The sequence below is a fragment of the Equus quagga genome, chromosome 9 (assembly GCF_021613505.1).
Source record: "Equus quagga isolate Etosha38 chromosome 9, UCLA_HA_Equagga_1.0, whole genome shotgun sequence".
Taxonomy (NCBI): Eukaryota; Metazoa; Chordata; class Mammalia; order Perissodactyla; family Equidae; genus Equus; species Equus quagga.
Window position 1 is genome coordinate 30,362,928 of NC_060275.1, and position 22,738 is coordinate 30,385,665.

Here is a 22,738-nt window from a genome sequence, read left to right on the forward strand (position 1 = left end):
CAGACGGTTTGGTTAGAACAAGGTCTATTGAAGGGGATAGAACATAGAATATTGAAGGTGTGGACCAGAAGTGGCTTCAGATTTCACCTGGTTCCTGTTAATAGAGAAATGATGAATTAAAAACTCAAGAGAATGAGTCTTGAGTGGTGGAATAACAGGCTGTGAGGCGTGCGGTTGGGAGAAAAAGTCTTAGGTGAAGGGGCCCATTTGGCCCCCTTCAAATCACAACCTAAACTCCCTGTGTGGATAAGGCTAGTGGCTCTCAAAATCTTCACCTTCTTATCTGGAGAGCTAATATGTTTCCAACTTCATGGCAACAAATCCTGAGGCAGACTTAAATTGTGTGTCATCTAGTCTGAATTCAGTGGCTCTTCATCTGGAGTGTGGAGGTCTTCGCTTAGCTGAGTCTTCATTATAATGGGGTTGACTGATATCAATATTAAGAGTGAAATTTCTTAGCTTTTACAATAAATAATTTATTTTCCTATACAAGATGTTTTTCTTGCGTGGAAATCACATACCATTTTTTTTTTTAAAACCATACATTCCTTGTTGTGCTTAAGGAGTACAAGCCAAAGTTTATTCTGTCTTCCTCCAGAATTTCTCCCATCCCATCTGCAAGGGTGTCTCCATCTCTGTTACTGTCATTCTTTCATTTAAAGCTTTGGAGGTGGCTAAGAAGAGTGCAAATGGTATTGGAGGAGGATAGCTTTTTGCAGACATTATCATTCAGGAACTTCTTAATCTAGATTAGTTTATTAGATTAGTTACAGCCAGGCATAGAAGACACAAGCTAAAGGGTTAGAAGACACAGGTACAAAGCTGGGAGGCAAGAAGCAACAAGACAAGGATATTCACAGAGCATATCATTTTTCTGAGAGTTTGAAGTGTGGGGAGTTAAGGTTGGAAGGGCTTGCACGGACCTGAATTTAGTCTAGGACCTTCATCAACAATGGTGTGCATGGGAGGGTATGGGGAGGTATAAAGTGATGCGTTTGAAGTTTTCAGTGGATGAGGAAGCATGCTTAGGGGAGATAGCACTAATAACCCAGGCAGAGTTTGGGGAATCAGCTTAGCACTTGCGTCTTATGGACTTGTCAAGGATTCTCCTGGGTAGGTGATCAGAAGGGAAATTTTATTTTCACTATTATTTAAAGATTCCTTCTTGACTTAGGCACTATTGTTTTAATTTTCTGAGTGAAACTTCATGCTTGAGAAAGATAGATGCCTTTGAGTAGTTCTCGTAGTAATTTTTAGTAGTGTCAGAAGTAGAAATAAGTTAAGGATACAGACCATTGTGCTATATATTCTTTTCTATTTAAATTACATTTTAAAAATTCATAGGTAAGATGAAAGAATAATGCCAATCCAGGACTGTGGGATTTCTGGAGGGACTTTTTGGAGAAGGCTTGTAGTCCAGGTGTTTGTAGATCTGAAGAGCCATAAGAGGAAGCCTAAAATGAGATGCTAGGCCTAGATTTTCATTCTCCCTGAGCTGTGTGTCTGGTCCCAGTCAGCTCCTGTTGTTATTTTTGTTATATGTTGTAGATTATTTTCAAAGATGGCTGCAGCAAGTCTTCTCATGCTCCTTTGCAACACGACTTTGCCACTTATCCCATCAAGAAGTAGAATATATTTTCCCTCTGCCTTGAACCTGGGCTGACCTTGTGCTTTGCTTTGACCAGTAAGTAGAATGCAGCACAGTAACGCAACTCAACTTCTGAGGCTAAACTTTAGGAGACCTTACAGTTTCCATGTTCACTCTTGGAACCCTAAGAGCTCCATGCTCTGAAGAGGTCTAGTCCAGCCTACCGGAAGATAAGAAAACTTGTGAAAGAGGCATGACAGATGACAGCCAGCACCAACTTCCAGACAAGCCATCAGATATTGTAGCTATATGTCTGATTGCAACAAGCAAAAATAAAACCACCCCTACTGGAAACCACAGAATTGAGAGTGGTACTAAATCTTTGTTGGTTTAAGACTTTGAATTTTGGGGTGGTTTGTTGCATAGCAATAGAGAACTAGAACATTGTATACAGTCCTTATATAATAATATTGCAAGTGAGCATTTGCATAATGTTTCATTTTTAGCACAGGTTTTTCATATGCAATTTATTTCCCTGGATCCACAAGACAACCTTGTTTTCCAACTCTGTAGAGTAGCTGTGGGAGTTTCCTGTTCCGTTTTGGTTTTTAATCATTATTATAAAGAATGTATATATATAATATTCATCCATATTTTTTTTACTGTTATAGATGAAGAAGCTAAGATGTAGAAAGATTCCAGGATTCATCCACAATCACAGAGCTGGTATGTGCCCAGGAGGGGCTCAGACAGAAGTGGCCTCCCTCCAGATCTGCTCTTTGCCTTATACCATGTTGTGTATGTCATATGTTCTCTCTTGAGAACACACATGGGTGGCTGGAAAAAGACAGGGGAATGATCACAATCCTGACAGTTTCAGGAACACACAACTGTGTGACGGGTGGCCATGGAGCAAGGAAAACAGCTTTGCCATGGAAGTAGGCCACTGAGGAATCCCCTGTAGACCCAGAAGCCTCCCTTTGGCAGCCATGCCAACAGGCCTCTAATAAAAGCTCAGCTGAGCCTGCAGGGGTTCATTAATTGGTGTGCAGCTTTGACATGTTTCTGTAACTGCTGGTTTAAAAAATAAATAAGGTAAAATATACCCTAACTTGCCACAATCCTATATTAGCACAGGAGAACTGCCCTGTGGAAATAGAGGTGGCAGCTCTCGTCCATGATTTCTCAGGTAATGGCCATGCCAAGTAAAACAATTCCTTTTCCATACCCACCTCACTCCCTTTCTGTTTAGGCCCACGTCATTTCTCGTCTAGATTGCTGTGACAGCTTCCCAACTGGTATTCCTGCTTTAACACAAACCTCTTTCCCTTCCAACCACATTGCACATTGGCACCAGTTCTGTGTCTTAGGGCCATGAGGAACTTCTAGGTTTACGAATGTAAGTTCTATTGTAAGGGTCTTTGTCATCACTTAAAACAAGTCTTGAAAAATAGTAGAATTTATCATTTCTTGAGAAATATGAGAGCCACTATTCCATTGACACTGCCTAATTATCCAGTTCTCACTATTGCCACATAGCCCAGTTTATGCTCAAGGTAAATTGAGCAACATCCACTTCTACGGAATCATTGGAATTTCTCTTATCTCCACGCCTTTGCTCATATTTCTGCCTCTATCTGAAACCCTCTCTATTATTCTCTGCTTCTTCACCAGAATAACATCTATCCCTATTCTTACAAGAAGTTTAGGTGTCAACTCCATTAGGGAAGCCTTGTCTCTACTCTTCATTTCTCTGAGATAGACTCTATCTCATAATAGTCTATAATAGAGATGACTCACAAGCACTCAGACAATTGAAGCCTATATAAGCAAGCATTTTATAATGAGGAAGGCCAATATGGGTATATCATCAGAAGGTCATAAAACATGAATTCAAAATTTGCTGGATTAAACTTTTCATTTACAAGTGATAACATTGCAGCTGGAAGTGACAGGTGAGGAAGAGTCTGGTGGTGGGGAAAGGAGGTGGAGTGTGGGGTTGAAATTCATTTCCTCAGGTCAAACAGCTAAGTAATGGGAGAAGTAGGATGAGATAGATCTCTTGCCTGCTAAACCACTGTATTTTATATCAGCCTAGGGTGATTATTTGTGTGAAGGTGATTAAAACTAATCATTAGTCTTTTCAAGTAAAGAAATATATATTTTCCATAAAAGAACAATAAAAGAATTTGTCTCCATAGTATTATTGGATCAGCCAATCGAAGTTCATTAACCATTCAATTCCATTAGACAACCAGAAATTCAGTTAAGCAATTGATACATGCCACTGAATCAATGAGTTGTTTGGTTACACAGCCTACACAGCTTAGTTGTGTGGGTGTTGTGTAGACAGACACAGCCTGCTTTCTCTGAGGTGGTAATCTGGTAAACAAACAAACCCAAGGGAACCATGTACACACAGGCTGGTTCCCTCACATTGCCCACCAACTGAAGCAGATTAAATTAATAACTTTGCTCTGTTTATGGACATGCTGGTTATAAGCAATGTAGGCGTCTCCACTGACAATCAGCCAGGCAGAGAAACCAATTAACTAGTGGATCTAAATCACAAGAAAGAGCAGCCATTTCCTAAATGACCTAGATACATTCTTGGTATAAATTACTAACTTAATTAATGGATAAATCCTAAGTCTTTGTTGGTTTGCAACTTCATTCATTCATCACATTTTATTAAACAACCCCTCTTTCTGTATTAGATGTTGAGAAACGATGATGACTAAAATGTATTTCTTACAACATAAAAGAGATGCTCCAAGCAGATATTTTCAAGTTGATTCTTCTGAGCATTCCTCAGATCCAAAATCCTGGATGGTGAAAGAGAAAGAAAGGAGAAGAGAACCATCTTTTGTCAAGCCTGATTACACCTACCTGATGATTTCAAAAACAATAATCCCCCCTTATCTGCAGGGGATACATTCTAAGACCGCCAGTGGACACCTAAAACCACAGATAATAATGAATCCTACATATACTTTGTTTTTCCCTGTACATACGTATTCAAGATGCGATAACAAAACTAGCACAAATTTCTTTTTCCTTCTTCACAATTTCATGAGTAGAAGATTCTGTAGAACTTAGTGATCTCCGCATACAATTTTTATCTTTCCTTATTAAGTTGAGAATTTCACCTTTTCACTTAAAGGAAGTACTTTACGGCTTCCCTTCACCATATCCAAACTGCCAGCATCACTACTCTTGTGCTTTGGAACATTTGTTAAATAAAATAAGGGATACTTGAACACAGACACTGTGGTATGTGACAGTGGATCTGATAACCGAGATGTCTACTAAGTGACTAATGGGCTGGTAATGTGTAGTGTGGATACACTGGACAAAGGGAAGATTCACATCCCATGGGGTATGGAGTGTGATGGCATGAGATTTCATCATGCTACTCAAAACAGCATGCAATTTAAAACTTATAAATTGTTTATTTCTAGAATTTTCTATTTAATATTTTCAGACAGTGGTTGACTGTGGGTAACTGAAATCACAGAAAGCGGAACCCTGGATAAGGGGGGACTGCTGTATGAAAGTTTTGGCCCTTGGTGAAAGAGGGTTGAAAACAAGTGACTCACATGGGTGGCACACACATATTCAGATAGCTGTGTTCTCTATCAATGTAGCAGCCAAATTAGATATTAATTACTTACATTTACCCCAGTGCTTTTTACAGTGTTTTACATGTACCATCTTATCTGACCTCCGTCATTACTTTGAGACAGAACAAGCATCATTATTTCAATTTTTAAGATGAGAAATTCAAGGCCCAGAAAGTTTGATTTTCCAAAGCCACATAACTTAGTGTCATTTTCAGCATGCCTTTGAAAGGTGTGGTAACCTTTACATTGAAACACTTTTGCCACGTGCCAACAATTACTTGATTGAACAATAGGCATAAGCAATACCTGGATTTACTTCCTGTAGCGATGGTGGAATAGGCATCAACCTCTTTGTTGATGCCTAAGAGAAGACGGATCAATATCTTTGCTCATGTGGTCCTCCGTGATGCCCTCCCTCCTCCTCCTTCTATCTTTTATTTACCCACAAAAGTCTGTGGCAGGTCCCTGTGAGCCCATGAAGCCTTATCCATCTTCTCAAGTCTACATTGCTCAGTGCCTTTCCTGAATTCCTTTAGCATTGCAAAGGGGAACAATTTTTAAATAGTCAATTGCTTGATTTTCAGATTTGTGAATTAAGATGATTTGTTAGGTCTTGAGGCAAAGAAAGGAGAGTAGTGCCTGTTTACTATTTAACCAGCACTCACGATCTGGTTAGTCAAGGCTGCCCACTGCTGCAGAGTCAAAGGCGTGCTCTGTTGGAGTTCCCAATATGATGGGCTCTGAAGAGAATGTCAAGATATTCAACAATTTGGTTATGTACTTTTTTGGGCTACTCTGTAATATTTCATTTGCCACACCTTTATAATCTCAACTAGAATGCTTCAAGCTGGGAAGAAGATTCCAACCAGGGGAGTATACCTGGTCTACTGGTTAGGGGCAAGCATAGGTGAGGACAAATTGTTTAAGATGGAGTAAAGTAAGCATCAGCTATTTACCCTCTAAAGAATGACTCTACCTGGGAGAGGAACATTCATCAAGGGCAGCAACATGCTGAGGTTTCCAAAAGAACTGCTTTGAAGGAATAGCATCTGTTTGGATGGATAAGTCCCAACATATTTATACAAATCATTCACATTGTCATTTTTCATGATTTCAGTCCTCTGTCAGATCCCCATATTGATTGAGGATGAGGATGGATAAGAAGGGGTGTAGAGGGAGGCAGAAATACGAAAAAGAAGATGCATAGTCCTTGGCCTTTCATTTTAATTATAAGACATGTATATGCAAGGGACATAACTAATGAAGAGTGAAAGGTAGGATATACGTCTTGCGGCTAAAAAGGAGTCATCTGTCACCTGAGGGATTCTAGTAATGTGGGATATCAACTGGCATATTCAGGGAAAGTTTCATGGAGAAGGTGGAAGAATTGGACTTTGAGGAAGAGGTTGTATTTGGCCTGTTAGAAAATCAGGGAAGGATTTTGGGAACATCCACATTTACCAGCAGCCCTTGTAAATGTGAACCCCAGGCAGTTTCCCGTACAGCATAGAGATCGTTTTCCTCCCTCTGTGACCCTAAATGACACCTTTATGCTCATTAGCACCAATTGAGCCAATCAGTCCCCTTATGTGGGACATAGAAGACCTTGTCCCTGCCCTCACAGTATTTACCATGTAATTAGTCAGAAAATGTGAGGGTAAGAGAAGGAAGGAAATGCTTCTAAGGACAAAGTGATTTGAGGGGCTTAGGGAGAGTGGCTATCTACAGGGATTAACAACATAGGTAATTACCCAATTCCCTCTCTATTTGTCACAGCAGATGTGGGCCTGGCCTCAAGTTGCAAATTGCTTGAAAGATGCTTCCTGTTGTCATTCTCTGTGGTTGTGCTCTCACTCGTCTTCAAGGTTAAGAACAGCTGTTCACTGCCCCATCTACGTACTTGGAAAACAGCGGTAATTAATGTAGATAACTTTAGTAGAGAAAAATGTTGGTTCAGCCTCAGAGGCTGCCTGGTTTAGGAGAAAGAAGATGGATTGGCAGTATATCTGGAGGCCTGATTTGCCAATACTTAGTTGTGTGATTTTAGGCAAAGTCCTTGAACTTGGAACTTATGTGTGCAGGGTGGGGGTACTAACACTTGCCTACCTGTCTTCTGGGGTTATTATACAGGCAAAATTTGGTTATAGATAAGAAAACATATAGGCACATATAAAAGATTATACATGCTCAAGAGAAATTTAACCTCAATTGGACAAAGCATGGAACAACTAGAAGCCTTATATTTTTTTCCTTGGTCATGCACTTAAGGAAGAAAGGTGGGTTAGAGGTTGGATAGGAGTAAAATATCAAGATTTTTATCTTCCATTCTTAACCACATATTTGAGATACTATAAAGTGTGCTTCTGTTTCCAACCATACAATAAGCATTTTGACATTTTCTATTTGCAAGGTGAGAATGGTACCTGACTCTTCTTGAAGAAAAAGGAATATTGCATTTATAAATTGATGGAGAGATTCTCCAAAAGCAATAGTGGTGAGTATTTATTAAGCACTTATATGGTTCCAAGATTTATGTCACAAACTGAAATATATACAAAAAAGTTAAAAAAATCATAAAGAAAAATAATAAACTACAATTTAGTCTCTAAACTTGCAACCACTTTGCAAAACAACAATAGAAATAGCAACAATAATAATCTTACAAACTCTGTGCAATGCCTATAATTCTTTTTGTTCTCTGTACCAAATTATATGTGCTAAAACTTTGTATCTTAAGTTTTCTAGCCAAACTCTCCATGAATATTCAACTAGAGAAGAGAAATACAATAATTCTTTTACTCTTGGTGGTAGCAAATTATTATTTTTGGAGGATGCAATGGATGTTTACAAACAATGATCATTTGGACACAAATGTGGTAAAATTATTTTGTTGAGAATAGAAGGAATATTATTAGAGTGATACTTCTCCGAAAAATTAATCTAGGATGTATAGCACATAAATGGAGAATAGACTCCTTTTTAGCTGTAGCTCTCACCTACAAACGGTAACTCCCCATTTTCTAGTATCACAGGATTAAAAACTTGCAAAGACTTTTAACTTCTCTTCTACTCTCATATTCAAACACCAAACCCTATACACATGTCACTAATATTAATTCTTACCTTTATTTTCTACTTCCATGATTTTAGATATTACATAAGTTCTCTGAATTTCAAGTTATCTATAAATAACGTCAAGATAATGATTAACTTACTCTTTTTTGCAAGAATTAACACGAAATTATGTATATGAGTTTTCTAGCCATTCCTAACACATTGTAAGCATATGGTAGCCATTCAAATATATCAGCTGCCTTTTATTCTTCCTTATACACACAGTATTGAAACAGCCTCTTACTGTTCTCTCTGGTTTCGGAGTCTTCCATTGTCAGTGCTTCCTGGACCCTCCCACCAGATGAGCATTTCTGAGTCAATACTTTGCTCATATGACTTGTCTGTTTAGAAAACTTCTCCATTTTGCTTTCGGATTGAGAGTCTGTATTTTTTGAAGTCATTCAGTATGTATCCTGAGCATATTTATCCAACCTTACCATTTATGAATCCTTTATACAAAACATCACCTTTAACAAGCCTGAATTCTCTATTTCTGTGTGAAGTGTCCTGCTGTTCAGCCACATTAACAACAACAAAAATAATTCAAAATATTACACTGAGCCTTTGGCATGGGGAGGGGTCTAGAACAGACACTCAAATACTTGCTGAATTTGAGTAGTTGACATCAATATCACTTTTTGATTAATAATTACTTTAAAAACTTTCAAATTAAAATGAAATATATGTGTCAAAGTGCACCAAGTCCTATCAATAACCCAAGATCCCAAAATCCCTGAAAAAAAAAAAAAAAAGAAGGCACAGTTCTACCACCATAATAGAGGATTATAATTCTACTAGGGGACAAGCCTAAAACAAGCCTAAACCTAAGCACATGTGAAATAGGAAACAATTGAAGTTGGCAGAATTCAAGCATCCATTAACACATCAGATATTGTTGAGTGCCTACTATGTTAACTAATGCAGATCAGACACTCACTATGTTGGGCATTCATATACTGAAGTGATTGCTGAGGATGAAAAAGGAGAAAAGATCCTGGAAGAAAAATTAAGATTTAAATAGAGCTTGTAAAATGTATAGGTTTTAAATTAACGAAAAAGAGGGAGAGATAAGCTAAGGGTAAAAAAGGCAGAGGGAAGGACATATACTCCAAATATACTCAATTCTTTCCCTTTTCACAGACAAAACCCTAGTTCACATAATAAAAATCTCTCTCCTGGACCACAGCATAGACCTCACTTGACCCCTTTCTTCTATTATCATCACCTCTGCAGTCCATTCTCCATACAACAGCCAGTATGGCCTCTTTGAAAATGGAAAACCAGCTCAACACCTCCTAGTGCTTCCCACCACGTAAAACACAGCCCAAGCTCCCTACTTTGACTTATTAGCTCCAGGTAATCTAGCTCCACCCACCCCACCCACCTCATTCCCTTCCCTTACCCATCCTTCTCTACCCTTCAGCCGCACTCACCTTCTTTCTCTAGTGTGGCCACACGGAACTCATGCTCACTCTAGCGCACAGCTGTTCTCTCTGCCTGCCATGCCTTTCCCCAAACATCTGCATGGCTGACTCTCATTATTTAGGTCTTAGCACAAATGCCACATCTTTAGACAGGGCTTTTCTGCTTCCTAAGGCTAAAATAAGCTCCTTTCCTCACATCACTCTTTATCAGCCTACTCTATCTTCCTAGCACTTTTTCATCTTTCACGGTTTTCTTATTTACTTGTCCATAAAGTAATTGCCGGTCTCTCCTTCTAGAATAAAAGCTCCTTAAGGGCAGGAACTCTTTCTACTTTGTCCACAGCAGTTTTCCTTGAGTCTAGAAAAGACGCTGCTTCACAGTAAGTGAAGATGTTCAGTAAGTATTTTCGGGATCTTGTGGGCGTGTGTGTGTGTGTGTGTGTGTGAATCTGGACTCTGAGTAGAATAAGAGAGAAAGTTGCAGGGACAGAGAAGAAAGGAGGTTGTCACATAAGATCATGAGGTGATTACATTTGCTGCAGCGATATAAGGGAATAGAATTATATATATATATATATATGTATATGTATGTACGTAGTCTGTCTATCTATCTATCTATCTATCTATCTATCTATCTATCTATCCACACACACAAAGTTGGGTCTAAATTGCTAATGTAGCCAAAGAGATATCTATGGGACATACTATGGACAGGTTTGAATTTCACTGGAGAATGAGAGTATATTTCAACATACAACAGAGAGCCGTTTTGAATTCCTGGAGACAGGAAATGACGGAGATGAGAAAGGAGTTTCTACTTAAAGACCAACAAATGGATTATGAGATTTTTGTTATTATTCTAAAAGTACTATAATATAAAGACCCAAATTGCAGGCTCAGAAGTCACACAGGCCAGGGTTTGAGTTTTGTCTCTGCTACTAAAGGCTACAAGTAAATACAAGTTACTTAACCTTTCTAGGCTTAGTCTCCTCATCTTTTATGTGGAGAGAGAAAGAATATCTACTACACAGAGTGGATGCAGGAATAAAATAAGATAAAACATATAGAATATTTAGCATAGATTCTAGCACTTAGTAAGTGGTCAATAAAAGAAAACCATTCTTGGGACCGGCCCCGTGGCCGAGTGGTTAAGTTCGCACGCTCCTCTTTGGTGGCCCAGGGTTTCACCAGTTTGGATCCTGGGCGTGGAAATGGCACTGCTCATTAGGCCACGCTGAGGCGGTGTCCCACATGCCACAACTAGAAAGACTCATAGCTAAAATATACAACATGCACTGGGGGGATTTGGGGAGAAAAAAACAGAAAAAAAAAAAATTAAAAAGAAAAAGGAAAACCATTCTCATCATTTTTATATGATACGATGATATCTTTGGTAGATGGATTAGGGATAAAAAGTTGTTGAGGGGCTGGCCCCGTGGCCGAGTGGTTAAGTTCGCGCGCTTCGCTGCAGGCGGCCCAGTGTTTCGTTAGTTCGAATCCTGGGCGCGGACATAGCACTGCTCGTCAGACCCCGCTGAGGCAGCGTCCCACATGCCACAACTAGAAGAACCCACAACGAAGAATACACAGCTATGTACCGGGGGGCTTTGGGGAGAAAAAGGAAAAAATAAAATCTTTAAAAAAAAAAAAAAAAGTTGTTGAGCTATGAGCAATTAGGAATATTTGTAAGAAATCCAGACATGGAGTTTAAAGAGCTTTTCTGGGTGTTGGATATTGATAACGGAAGATAAATGATGAAACTCAGAGATAGTATGAAGCTAGAAACAATTGGTCAAGATTCAAATTAAAATTTAAAATCTGATGGTGATGACATTGACTGAAACAGAAAATTTGAGAACGGTTTAGACTATAAGATATCATAAAAAGTGTTAGCTATCATTACGTTGCTAGTAAATTATCATCTCCTGGAAGCCGCTGACTATGGATTGCATCACCCATTTACAGGTAAGGGTATAAACCAAAAAAAACCACTATCAGAGTCTTATTTCACGTAATCTTCTGCTCTAAAGAACTGAGAAGCAATTCTTTCTTCCTTGTCAAAGCCTAGAGGCTATAGAGAATGGTGAAAATTTCTTGAAACTTCTGCACAAATTCTTTGATTAGATCTTTGAAGTCTAGTTCCTTCTTTTGGCCAAGATTTACACTAACCAATCAGAGTAAAAACTGGAAACATTGTTTATATAATTCTGGCTTCAAATTTGATTTATTCCAGAAGTCATTAAAAAATCCCTGAAGGGATTTTATACAAATTACTTGTGAAATTTTAAATTTTTAAAAAAATTTCTATTCCTATTTATTAGGGTAAGGAGATGTTTCACAGTAAGGTGTATACAAAAGTATATCAGTATTTTTTTGTCCCTTTAAAAACCATGACATTGTGGTTAAAGTCACGCTCTCCACTTCCGTGGCCCAGGGTTTGCGGGTTTGGATCCCAGGCATGGACCTACACACTGCTCATCAAGCCATGCTATGGCCACGTCCCACATACAAAATAGAGGAAGATTAGCACAGATGTTAGCTTAGGGCCAATCTTCCTCATCAAAAGAAAAAAAAATGTGCAAAATCAGAATAAAAGGACAATTTATTTGTGTGCAATTTTGACAAATTATCTTGTCTCCAATCTGCATCATATTCCTATAATTTTCAAAGTAAATTGTACTTCACATCATTCTTGTAACATGGGAATGAGTTTTTATGGGTTAGCATATATTAAACTGCAGTAACTAATCCCCCCCCCCCCCCAAGTTTCAGTGGATTAAATAACAGTAACTATCTAAGGCTAGTGTTGAGGTTGGCAGGGTGGTTCTTTTCTACACAGTCCTTCAGGTACTCAGGTTAATGGCAACTCTGCCCTCTTCAACCCATGGCTTCTAAGATTATTCTGGTATTGCCATCATTTGGAAGGGGGAAGAGCATAGAGGACACCCTGTATAGCAGTTTTCAATAGTTAGACCTTAGGGTGGAGGTAGAGCAGATTATTTCCATTCCCATTCCACCGGCTTAGACTTCAGTCAAATGACCACATGTGACTCCAAGGGAGGTTCATAAATGTCATTTACCTACATGTCCAGGGAGGAGAGGAAATGGATAGTGGTGAATTGCCTATAGGCACAGCCATAGTCTTTTCTGTATTTATCAAAAAAATAATATTCACTAATCTTCAGATCATTGTAAGGCTACCCCCCAATCAGTTTGTCATGGAGCTGGGTTTACAATTTTGGCAACTTGTCTTATTATTTAGCATCTTTTCCATGAGACAATATGTCTAAGGAGGACAAGTCCTCCCATGTTTCTTATGACACCTTCCTTCAGGGAATAGGTGGTTAGATGATATAGGCAGTAGAGTTTTACAAGAGTTTCCTTCTCATCTACTAAAATGGCACCCTTTTTCCTTTCTCGTTTCTTCCTATTTTTCCAGGGTCTTATCACAATAATGTAGTTACGTTTTGCAGAAGAATTGGTGAATGGAAATGGTCTCCCAGAGACCAATACTCAAAACTATTTGAGTAGCTGTTGATTTGATATAGTTTGCAAGACATGTACTAGCTACCCAGATGTTTTTGTTGGTTTAAGACAAAGCATCATAAATCTAAGGTGACTTTAACTTTTCATTAAACATGAAACAAGGACAAACTCAACAACTTTTTATATTATCCAGAGTTTATTTCACACTATTCTATTGTTTAGAGCTCAAAGTTTTGGATCAGAGAACTAATATGCTATTTAGTAATATTGATCAAATATCAGAATCTGCCCTATTCATGTGGAGGGCGCAACACTTCACAGGCCTTTAAGGAATGACAGGCTCCAGGTACAGATGAGATCAAATTATGACAGAGTTGGGGTTATGTAAAAACCAGTGCTTGATTCCAGTCTTGGTTGTGATGCAGTATGTAAATTTGGATAAGTGATGTATTTTCTTTGGCTTCAGATTTCTTGTTTGTAAAAATGGAGTGTTTGTCCAGATAAAGATTCTTAAAATCCTAACATTTTCCAAGTCAAGAATTAGAGAGACATGAGTTTTATGGCATCACTGGACTTTGACGAAAAGAAGTCAATATAATCAAGACTAGCCTGGGAAAATCTTTCAGGAGAGATCTGAGTTTAAGCAGGATCTTGAGGACTAGGAAAATAGAGTAGGAAAAGAACATTCAGTTTTAAAGCAAAAATCACACAAGCACATCGCTTTATTGTTTCAGTAAATATTTAAGTGAGTACTAGATGCCAGGTACTGTGCTAGGTGCTAGGGATATGAGAATTAGCAAGACAAACTTGGCTCCTGCCTTTATGGAGATTATAGCCCAGCAAATGAAGGTATGAGACAGTGAGCATCACGCATATTTAACAGTGAGGCATTTTGCCTCTTTAAACAGAGTGTTAATATGGAGGCAATAAGAGATAGTTTGGATGTACGGAGGGTGCCTAATGATGAAAGTCTTGAATCCCAGGTGGAGGAAAGTTTCCGTCTTTTACTATAGCCTGCTATAGAAGATTTCTAAATTGAAACGAGATATGGTAATAGGAATACAGAGGGAAAAGCATTATGTGGGATGAATTGGAACATCTTTACCTTGAATTTTTCTTTAACATACTGACTTGTTCTGGAGTTTACACGTGCAGGGTAACTCAGAGAGATAGGCAGTAACTCCAATGGCCACAAACCTCCTCTTTTGTTTCCTCTTTACTCATCATCACTTAAGCACCAAGCCATGACTGAAAATTTACAACTTGGTCAGTATTAGGCCTGCTGTTTGCAATCTACAGATACAGCCCAGTAGGCAATTGCAATTGGCTAACACAAGCAAATTGATCTGTTTCACTGAGTGGGACCACACGTGTTTCATGGCAAAGATTAGAGAGTGATTCAGCATTCATGAGAAAATGTGGCAACAAAAGGTTAGTGGAACAGTCCTAGGAGTGGAGCCATATTGGGAGCAATTGCGGAAGGAAATGGTCTGGATTTATTATCTACATTAAAGATATTGTGGGTCCCATGGATACGAGGAGTGTCATGGAGACCCAGCTAATAGGTTTTTTATTGGATTATTGTCAGGCTGCTGCACCTGCTTTGAAAGAGGGAACGTTTGCTTCGTTTCCTGGCAGAAGCTACAAGCTGTGAAGCCGAGAACAATCACTGGGGTTGGAAATGGAACTGATTATTTTTTAGAACTTGTGCAAGGATTGCAGGGCCGATCTCCCAACTGTGGAAGTATATGAGAAACTTAAAACTCCAGAAAATAGAAAATGCGGTTTAGAAGCTCATATGATGTTTTGGATTCACGATATTCACCTACAAGAAGATTGTCTGGATAAGACTCTGAGGCACTGAATTTGTCAGCCAGCCCATGTGATTTCTCTTCATAGGTCTTCTTCTAACCCACCCAAATATTCATGTGGTTTTTTTTCTCTGACCGAATTTGGTCACTCTTTATGCTTTATAGGTAGTCAAGGTGCAGTGTAGACATGAATCATTCTTGGATTTTTGGGGTTAACATGGATAGAGGTTCTCTACAACTGAATTGGAAGTCTGGAGCATGTTCAGTAATTTTAGCATCAGTCTAGAAAAATTACAAAAATAGTTCTAGCTTTTACTCTAGTTTAGTAGTCCTAAGAGGTACTCACCTAAGCCACCTAATCATTTAAAGGAGGGGATAGCTCAGGTACTACAGTCTTCTCTTTCCTCTTTGATAATTTACAAAAGTTTATTACAATCCATTGGTTCAATGGATAAGTGAATGAATATATAATATGAATGAACAAATAAATAAGAAAGTCTGTGACAAACCACAGTGCAACTGAGATTGGCAGCTCCGATCACTAAATTTAATATACAACTATATAGTCATGGCAAATGGGGACTGGTGGCTTTTAAGTCATTTTCATGCCTAGCCATAAAGTCACTGGACTTTTACCTGGAAGAGGCTAATTTCGAATAAGAGGCTGATACAGTCATAGTCCTGGCCACCACAGATTGCCACGTAGCCATAGGTGGTCTTTCAGATTTCTACCTCTTGTGGGCTCTTTTTGCTCCTGGAGAAGAATCCAAGGGACTTGTGTAGGTTTGCACTTGAAGGGTTGTTGTTTTCTAGAATGCTCTGTTCAGGTAGGTGATTCTACTAACTTTGCCCTTTCGTACCTCGCTCAGATGTTTGGAATGATGGAAGTTTTGAACTAAAATATCTAACAGAGCTGCTTTGCCACAGTACAGATTAGAAAACTGATACCAGGAATGGCAAAGTAGTAGCGGCAAAGCCCAGGTTGATCTCAGGGCTTCTGACTCCTTGTCAAATGTTCCTTTTGCCATGTAGTTTGCTTTGCTGCTTTTCTCCAAATGTAAGTATCTCTCTCCTCGTGGCCATCTGTAGGGTGAACATTCTGGTTTTAGCACTAAAAGTCTCATGTTCCGGGACTTCCCTCAGTCCAGGGAAAGCGCAGATGTTTCGAGACCTTAAAAAATAGGTGTCTGTGATGCCACCATTATTCTCACACAGAATTGCTTGCCATTCCTGAAGATGAAGGGTCTGTTTTGCCTCCGCGCCTTTGTGCATGTTGCTCCTTCAGCCTCAAATGCCCTCTTTGTTTTGTTTCATGGTGAGCTTCTCCTCATTTGTAAAAAAACTCATTCTGAGCATCACTTCCTTAGCAGGTACAAACTGTTCTTTGAACATTTTTAGGTGGCCTCATCTGTTTTCTCAGAGTAGTGCTATAAGCATAAAACAATTTATTGCACAGTGTTGTGACTGTTCAAATCTCTCTCCCCTGTTTGGCTATGAGACCCTTGGACTTGAGAACAGAGACCATGCCTCATTCGTCTTTGTTTCCCCTGCACCTAGCTTGATGCCTGGTGTATAGTAAGTGCTCAATAAAAGTTAATGCCAGTTGAATCACATGAATGTGGTTTCTGGTTGTTCCATGTGTTCCTTTCCATTGCTATCTGCCTTTTTTCCCAGTAGCCTCTGCTCTCCTGGGTCCATCTCATTTCCCTTTTCTGAGGATTTACAGTTTATTGGGAGTTTCTTGAAAGACCTTTTAAGAATCAAAGGAATCATATTTCTTATTTGAAATTTTAGACATTTTGATGTGACACCAGTGGGGATATTTTGGGGCAAGAGTGCCTATTCTTTGAACTGTGCCATGATAGGCAATTGCCTACTCATACTTCTTTTAAGACAGGGACAGGTGAGTAGAAGGGGCATATTTACATATATTCATCAGTCATGACAGGTGACATCTCTCAGAAGCCCCAGACAAGCTGACGGAAGCAGGCTTTCTGGTTTATGGTCTGCCCTGAGCCCATCTGTGTGTTTATTTGTCATGGCTCCTATGAATATGGTGAGATGCCCAGGAGGGTCAGCATTGAAACATGAGTCACTGCAATGGCTCTGACTCAGAACTCGGGATCACAGGCTCATAGACCTCAGACCTGCTTTGGAGTGGTGGCTTGAGGGCTGTTTCCAATTTGTTATTTGTTAAACCTGAGTTTTCCTGCTGACTCGATTAGGGAGAAATGAATGCAGTTACAATACTTCAGTTTGTCCTTTACAGCCATATATACTGCACAATGTGAGGAAACACCACTGGATGGGGAGCCAAGAGGCTTGCATTCTACGACCAAATCTGCCTCAGATCCACTCTGTGGCTTCATTTTCCTAAGTCCAGGTGTCCTTCTTTACAAATTGAAGGGACTGGCCTTTTTTTCTTTCTGTCTCTGGTGTCTTCTAAGACAAAACTTCTCTAATTCTGTCACTTGATGTATCTCTGGGTCACAGCTACTCCTAAAAGATGAGTATCATGAACTCAAGCTACAGTACTCCAAAAGGTCAACTCACACCCTTGAACATGTTACCTTGATCAAATTGAAAAGTTCTAAGAGGAAGGAAAGAGCCGGCATCTGATTATTGTTCTGCAAAACTCTCCAGCCACGTGTTGACGACTGACCTTTGTGATCAGTGCCGCCTCAGCTGCTCGGGATATCCTCTGGACGAGTGAGCAGGTGGGTCTGAAGGGCCTGCTTGCTGATTGCACTGCCTCTTAGCAGGGTGTGTGCTCTAATGAGGGTCTGTCCTTTGAGAAGGAAAGGCTCCAACCAAACACATGAAAGAGAACCGTGGCAAGGAGCACTGCACTAGGAGTGAAGAGGCCCAGAGTCTAGTTCCTTCTAATCTGTGCAATCATCCTGTGTCCTTGGGAAAATCACTCAGCCTCTGTGGCATCCATTTTCGAATGAAGAAGATAACACATGTGCCACAATGTTATTAGGAGATGTAAAATTAGGAAAAAAGTTAGAATGCACAGGGAAACATTAGTTACTATTACAAGAAATCAGGAAATCTTTTAACCAGGAAGAAAAAAATTCCTCAGCTGAAGTTTAAACAGGCAAGATGTTTTGAAATTTGAAATACATCATAAGGAAGAAAAAAAAATTATTCCTTGGGGTTAGTCACAGTTTCATTCTGACTCCCCCTCCATTCTTTACGAGTCATCCCTGAGTGTTGAGTGCTGAGACTGGACGTGGCTCTGTAGGCCACAGAAGGATTCCCATCCTCCTGACAAGTTTTAAGGGACTTGGAAACTGTTCATATCCCAGAAACCCAGGTGTTCAGGGAGAAATGCTTTTCAGACACTAAAATTTATTTGAGGGTTGTTTTTTAAAAATTTCTTCCTCCTCCTTTCCTTTTGGAAAGAGTTTAATTAGTAGAGACATCATCCGTTGGGAGACGTCCACAGGGGTTTAAATGAAGAGGAGATGGCATGTCTTAGGAAGTGCAGTGTAAAGATTTAAGGATAAGGGTAAGCATGGTTTATATCAGAGCAGGTCGTAGGATGTGGTCCCCTCACTGTCGCTCAGTCCCCACTCTGGATATTCACTTCCCATACACACTGGCAAGGGGTGGAGAGGCCAGTACCATGCAAGGTCATCATCAATGGAAGTTCTTTGCCATCCAAACTCAAGACGAAGCCATCGCTGACATAGTTTACCATCAAAATGCCAAACTAAGTACATCTGTTTTCCCTCAAAATCGACCTTTCCAATTTTGGTGAATGATGCCAATATATACTCAGTCTCCCACATCAGAAACCTTGCAGTTTTAGATTCCTCCCTTTCCTCTTAAATCCATGGCTAACTGATCACTCTAGTATCTGTTCTATTCACTTATTTCTATTCTCAGCACAATCACCTTAGGTCATGTGCTATTTCTAATCATTATGACTTAGATTATTGCAAAAGTAGGGATGGAGGTGGGGAACAAACTGGAAACATACCTATTGTGCACCATCTACTTCACGTCCCTTCCCTGAGTTCTCAGACAAGCCTATGAAGAAGGTACTAAGATCCTTCAGTCTATGATTGTAATGATAATGGAAGTAATACTTATTAAACATTGATCACATGCTTGGCACTGTGTGTTATTTTACACTTCTTCCTCCTGTCTTATTTCTTGCCCTCTTTATATTGTTACCACCCTGAGTCTTATATTCAATTTTTGTATGATTTTCCCTCATCTTCTTTTCTACAGTCTCATTACATGGAAGGCAAAGGCTTCCTTCCATAGTCTGGCTCCTGACTACGGCTTTTCCCTTTTGTGGCCACTCCCCAAAGCATCGCTATTTATCCTCAGGCTTTGCTCTGTGCTTTTGTCCCTGCTGTTCACAGGCCCAGAGGACGTTCCTTTTTCTCCCCTTTTCTCTTATATCCCCCACACTCTTACTTTCTTCAAAATCTTTGCTCCTGTCCGTTTCTTCCCAGGAGTCTTCTCCGCCTTCCCAGCCTATTCTAGTTCCTCTTAGGGACCACTGTTCTTTGCTCTGCCTGGCAGCGATTTCTTGCTTTAGTGTCAGCACCCTGAAGTTTTTTACTTTTGAGGAACTGCCTACCCCTCAATGGAAGCAGTCTGAACAAGATGCCTGTAAGGTAATCTGGTCTCCCTGGAAAAGACGTGGCATAGAACTGAAGTTCAGCAAACAAGACTCTCTGGAGCTTGTGTCTGAAATTGGAATGACACATGGACCAGGAATGATCGGAGCCAGTTATTCTGATAATTCCTGCTCCTCAGGTCCCAGAAACAGACTTTGCTCCTAGCTTTATGAGGCTTGTTTTTCATCTCCTGAGGCTTCCTAACACCATTCAAATAATCCAACCCCTTCCTCCTATGCTTAAATAAGCCAGAATTCCCTTCTGCTCTTTGCAAAGAACTCTGATCAACACAGTGTCCTTCTTTGAGCGAAACCCATGTGCTCTTCTTGTTCTCCTGTGGCCTAAATAACATTCTCATTGGCTAGGCTTGCCCCATTCTCCCTCCCAGTCTATTGTAATTCTGCTCCTAGAGACTGCCCCTACTTGAGGACCCAGCCAGTATTTTATTTATATTTGTGTCACTAATGCTTGACTAGGGACTTGCATAAGAAAAATGCTCAATACTTGATTACGAATTAATGAGCCTGCAAAAAAGAGAGAGTGGGCGACTATGGGATTGAATAATAGTCTGCCAGAGGAAGGATACAAATCGGAAACTCATACAGGGGATGGAGAAGGAGGACTTGTTGACGAGATCTGGAATATGAGAAATAGATGAATCACTTTGGGATGGCGAGATAGAAAAAGGCAAGTTTAGGATAAATTACATCATGCCACTTAATATAGTGGTAAGAAAACTCACTTTACTTATTATTCCCAGAGACAATGTGCAATAAAAACGTGAAGGTTTTTTGAAAGATTAAATAAATGCCTGGGTGATGAAACAATAAGGAATTTCCAAGGAAGATGGGGGAGCTGAAGTGTTTTCTGCTGTTTAAAGTTGTAGTGATGCAATCACTCCCCTTGTGGCCCTTTAACTCTGGCCTGCTGTCCTCAGAACTCAGGATAGAGCCCTGTGTAAGAGGCCGTGGCTGCATAGCCCCAGGAGCCCTGCCTGGGGAGACCAAAGCCAGCAGGCCTGATGTTGCCCTCTTTCCAGTTTATTCACAGGACAACAGAGCCAGAGGGACCATTGGAAGCCTCTGTTCCAGTGCTTTGAACCCATGCAGGTGAGTCCCTGGGTTGCTCAGTGTCTGGAGTTGCTCATTCCACTCTCTCTTCCCAGGCCACATTCCTAGATGTGCTAACATCAGTCATGCCGAAGGGATTCAGAACCTTAGAAATGCAATGAAATCGAATGGCTACTTATTTATTTTGGTAACTATGTTCTTACATAAAAGTCCTCCTCGGAAAGTATTTTCTTCAACCATAGTTTCCTAGAAAGAACACTGGCCTAGCTCTGGTCCCAGGTGATGGGACCCACTTCTCAAAGTCTTAGCTTCCCTATCTGCAAAAATGGATAAGATGAGTGATGTCACCAAGATGGCGACATAGATCATTCCTGACTTTGCTCCCCTGCACGAGAATGACAAACAACTATTAATGAGCAAGTCATTACTGAGATATTCCTAGAACATGGGGTGAAGCTGAAGTACCCCCTGCACCACAGAGACAAGACAGACTGCATTTGAAAAAGAATGATAATTGCTATCACTATCTCACACATTTGGGGGTGGAAGTCCAATGAGATAGAGGATGGGAAAACTTTCTGGAAGCACAGATGTAGTTAGTATCGTCTTTATTAGTTCTACGCTCCATATTCCCACACTGCTCTGAGTTTATAGCATCCATCTCCTTCAGCATCTTCTTACTGAAGATGAACAGCTAACCTCGTGAAGCAGACCTGGGAGAACAGGGAGAATCTGCGAGTTGTACTCTCCCTGTCTCCTCCTATTTTCTCACCCGTCACAGGCCCAGGGACCAGTGGACATAGAACCTCACAAAGTCAGTTCTGAAGTCATCATTCTTTCTTTCATGACCTTTTGATGTGAGCTGAGGGTAAGTCTTGTCACTTCTATCCTATTTAAAACAAAATCTTTGCCCTACCTCTTTCTTAACTTGGAGAAAGAACCTTAAAAGGGCTGTACAATGCATGTTAATGTTATTAGACGTTTATGGCTATAATTAACATCTTTACCTGAATTGCTTTCCTAGTGTTGTCATAACACAGTACTATGGACTGGATGGCTTCAACAACAGAAATTTATTGTCTCGCTGTTCTGGAGGCTGAAAGTCCAGGATGAAGGTGCCAGCAGGGTTGTTTCCTTCTAAGGGCTGTGAGGGAGAATGTGTTCCATCCTTCTCTCCTAGCTTCTGCTGGTTGCTGGTAATCTTTGGTGGTCCTTAGTTTATAGATCTCTGGCTTCATCTTCACAAGGCATTCTCCCTGTGTGGGTGTGTGTCTGTGTTCCAATTTCTCCTTTTTATAAAGACATCGGTCATATTGGATTAGGAACCCCATATTCCTGTATGACCTCATCTTATCTAATTACATCAGCAACAAGTCTGTTTCCAAGTAAAGTTACATTGTGAACTGCTGGGGGTTAGAATGTTAACATCTGAGTTTTGGGGCGACAGAATTCAACCCATAACATTAACATGATCATCTTTGTGAGAAGCGGATTTGCAGTGATGCTTAAAACTCCCAGGGTCTAGCTTTGACATGGCCGCTCTGAGGCTCAGAGGAAAGAGAATCACAGAAGCTTCGATGTGACAAGGAGCAGCCCACTCCCAGGATACTTCTTTTGTCATCACTGAATTATTTTGAAATATAAAACCTACTTCATGAAAATGCTGATAGCAGGCCATGTGGATAGCAGATGTGGAGATTTGGATTGTTAACATCTTATCAAGCATTTATTGTCTCCCCACCTCTAAACTTCTATGATAAGAAGGTGGCCAGCACCCACATGGTGCAGAATGCTGTGAAACACACTGTGGAGATGTTCACATGAAGCTTGTGGGACAGGTTTAGCTTGACTCTCCTGCCCCTAAACTGAAAAATATGATCAGAACTGTTCGGTTTTTATGCTAACGTTCATTAGAAAGCTGTAAAAGTTAACGTCTCTTTTTCTCTTTTGCTTTTTAGAGCATTGCAGTTATCCCTTGCTTA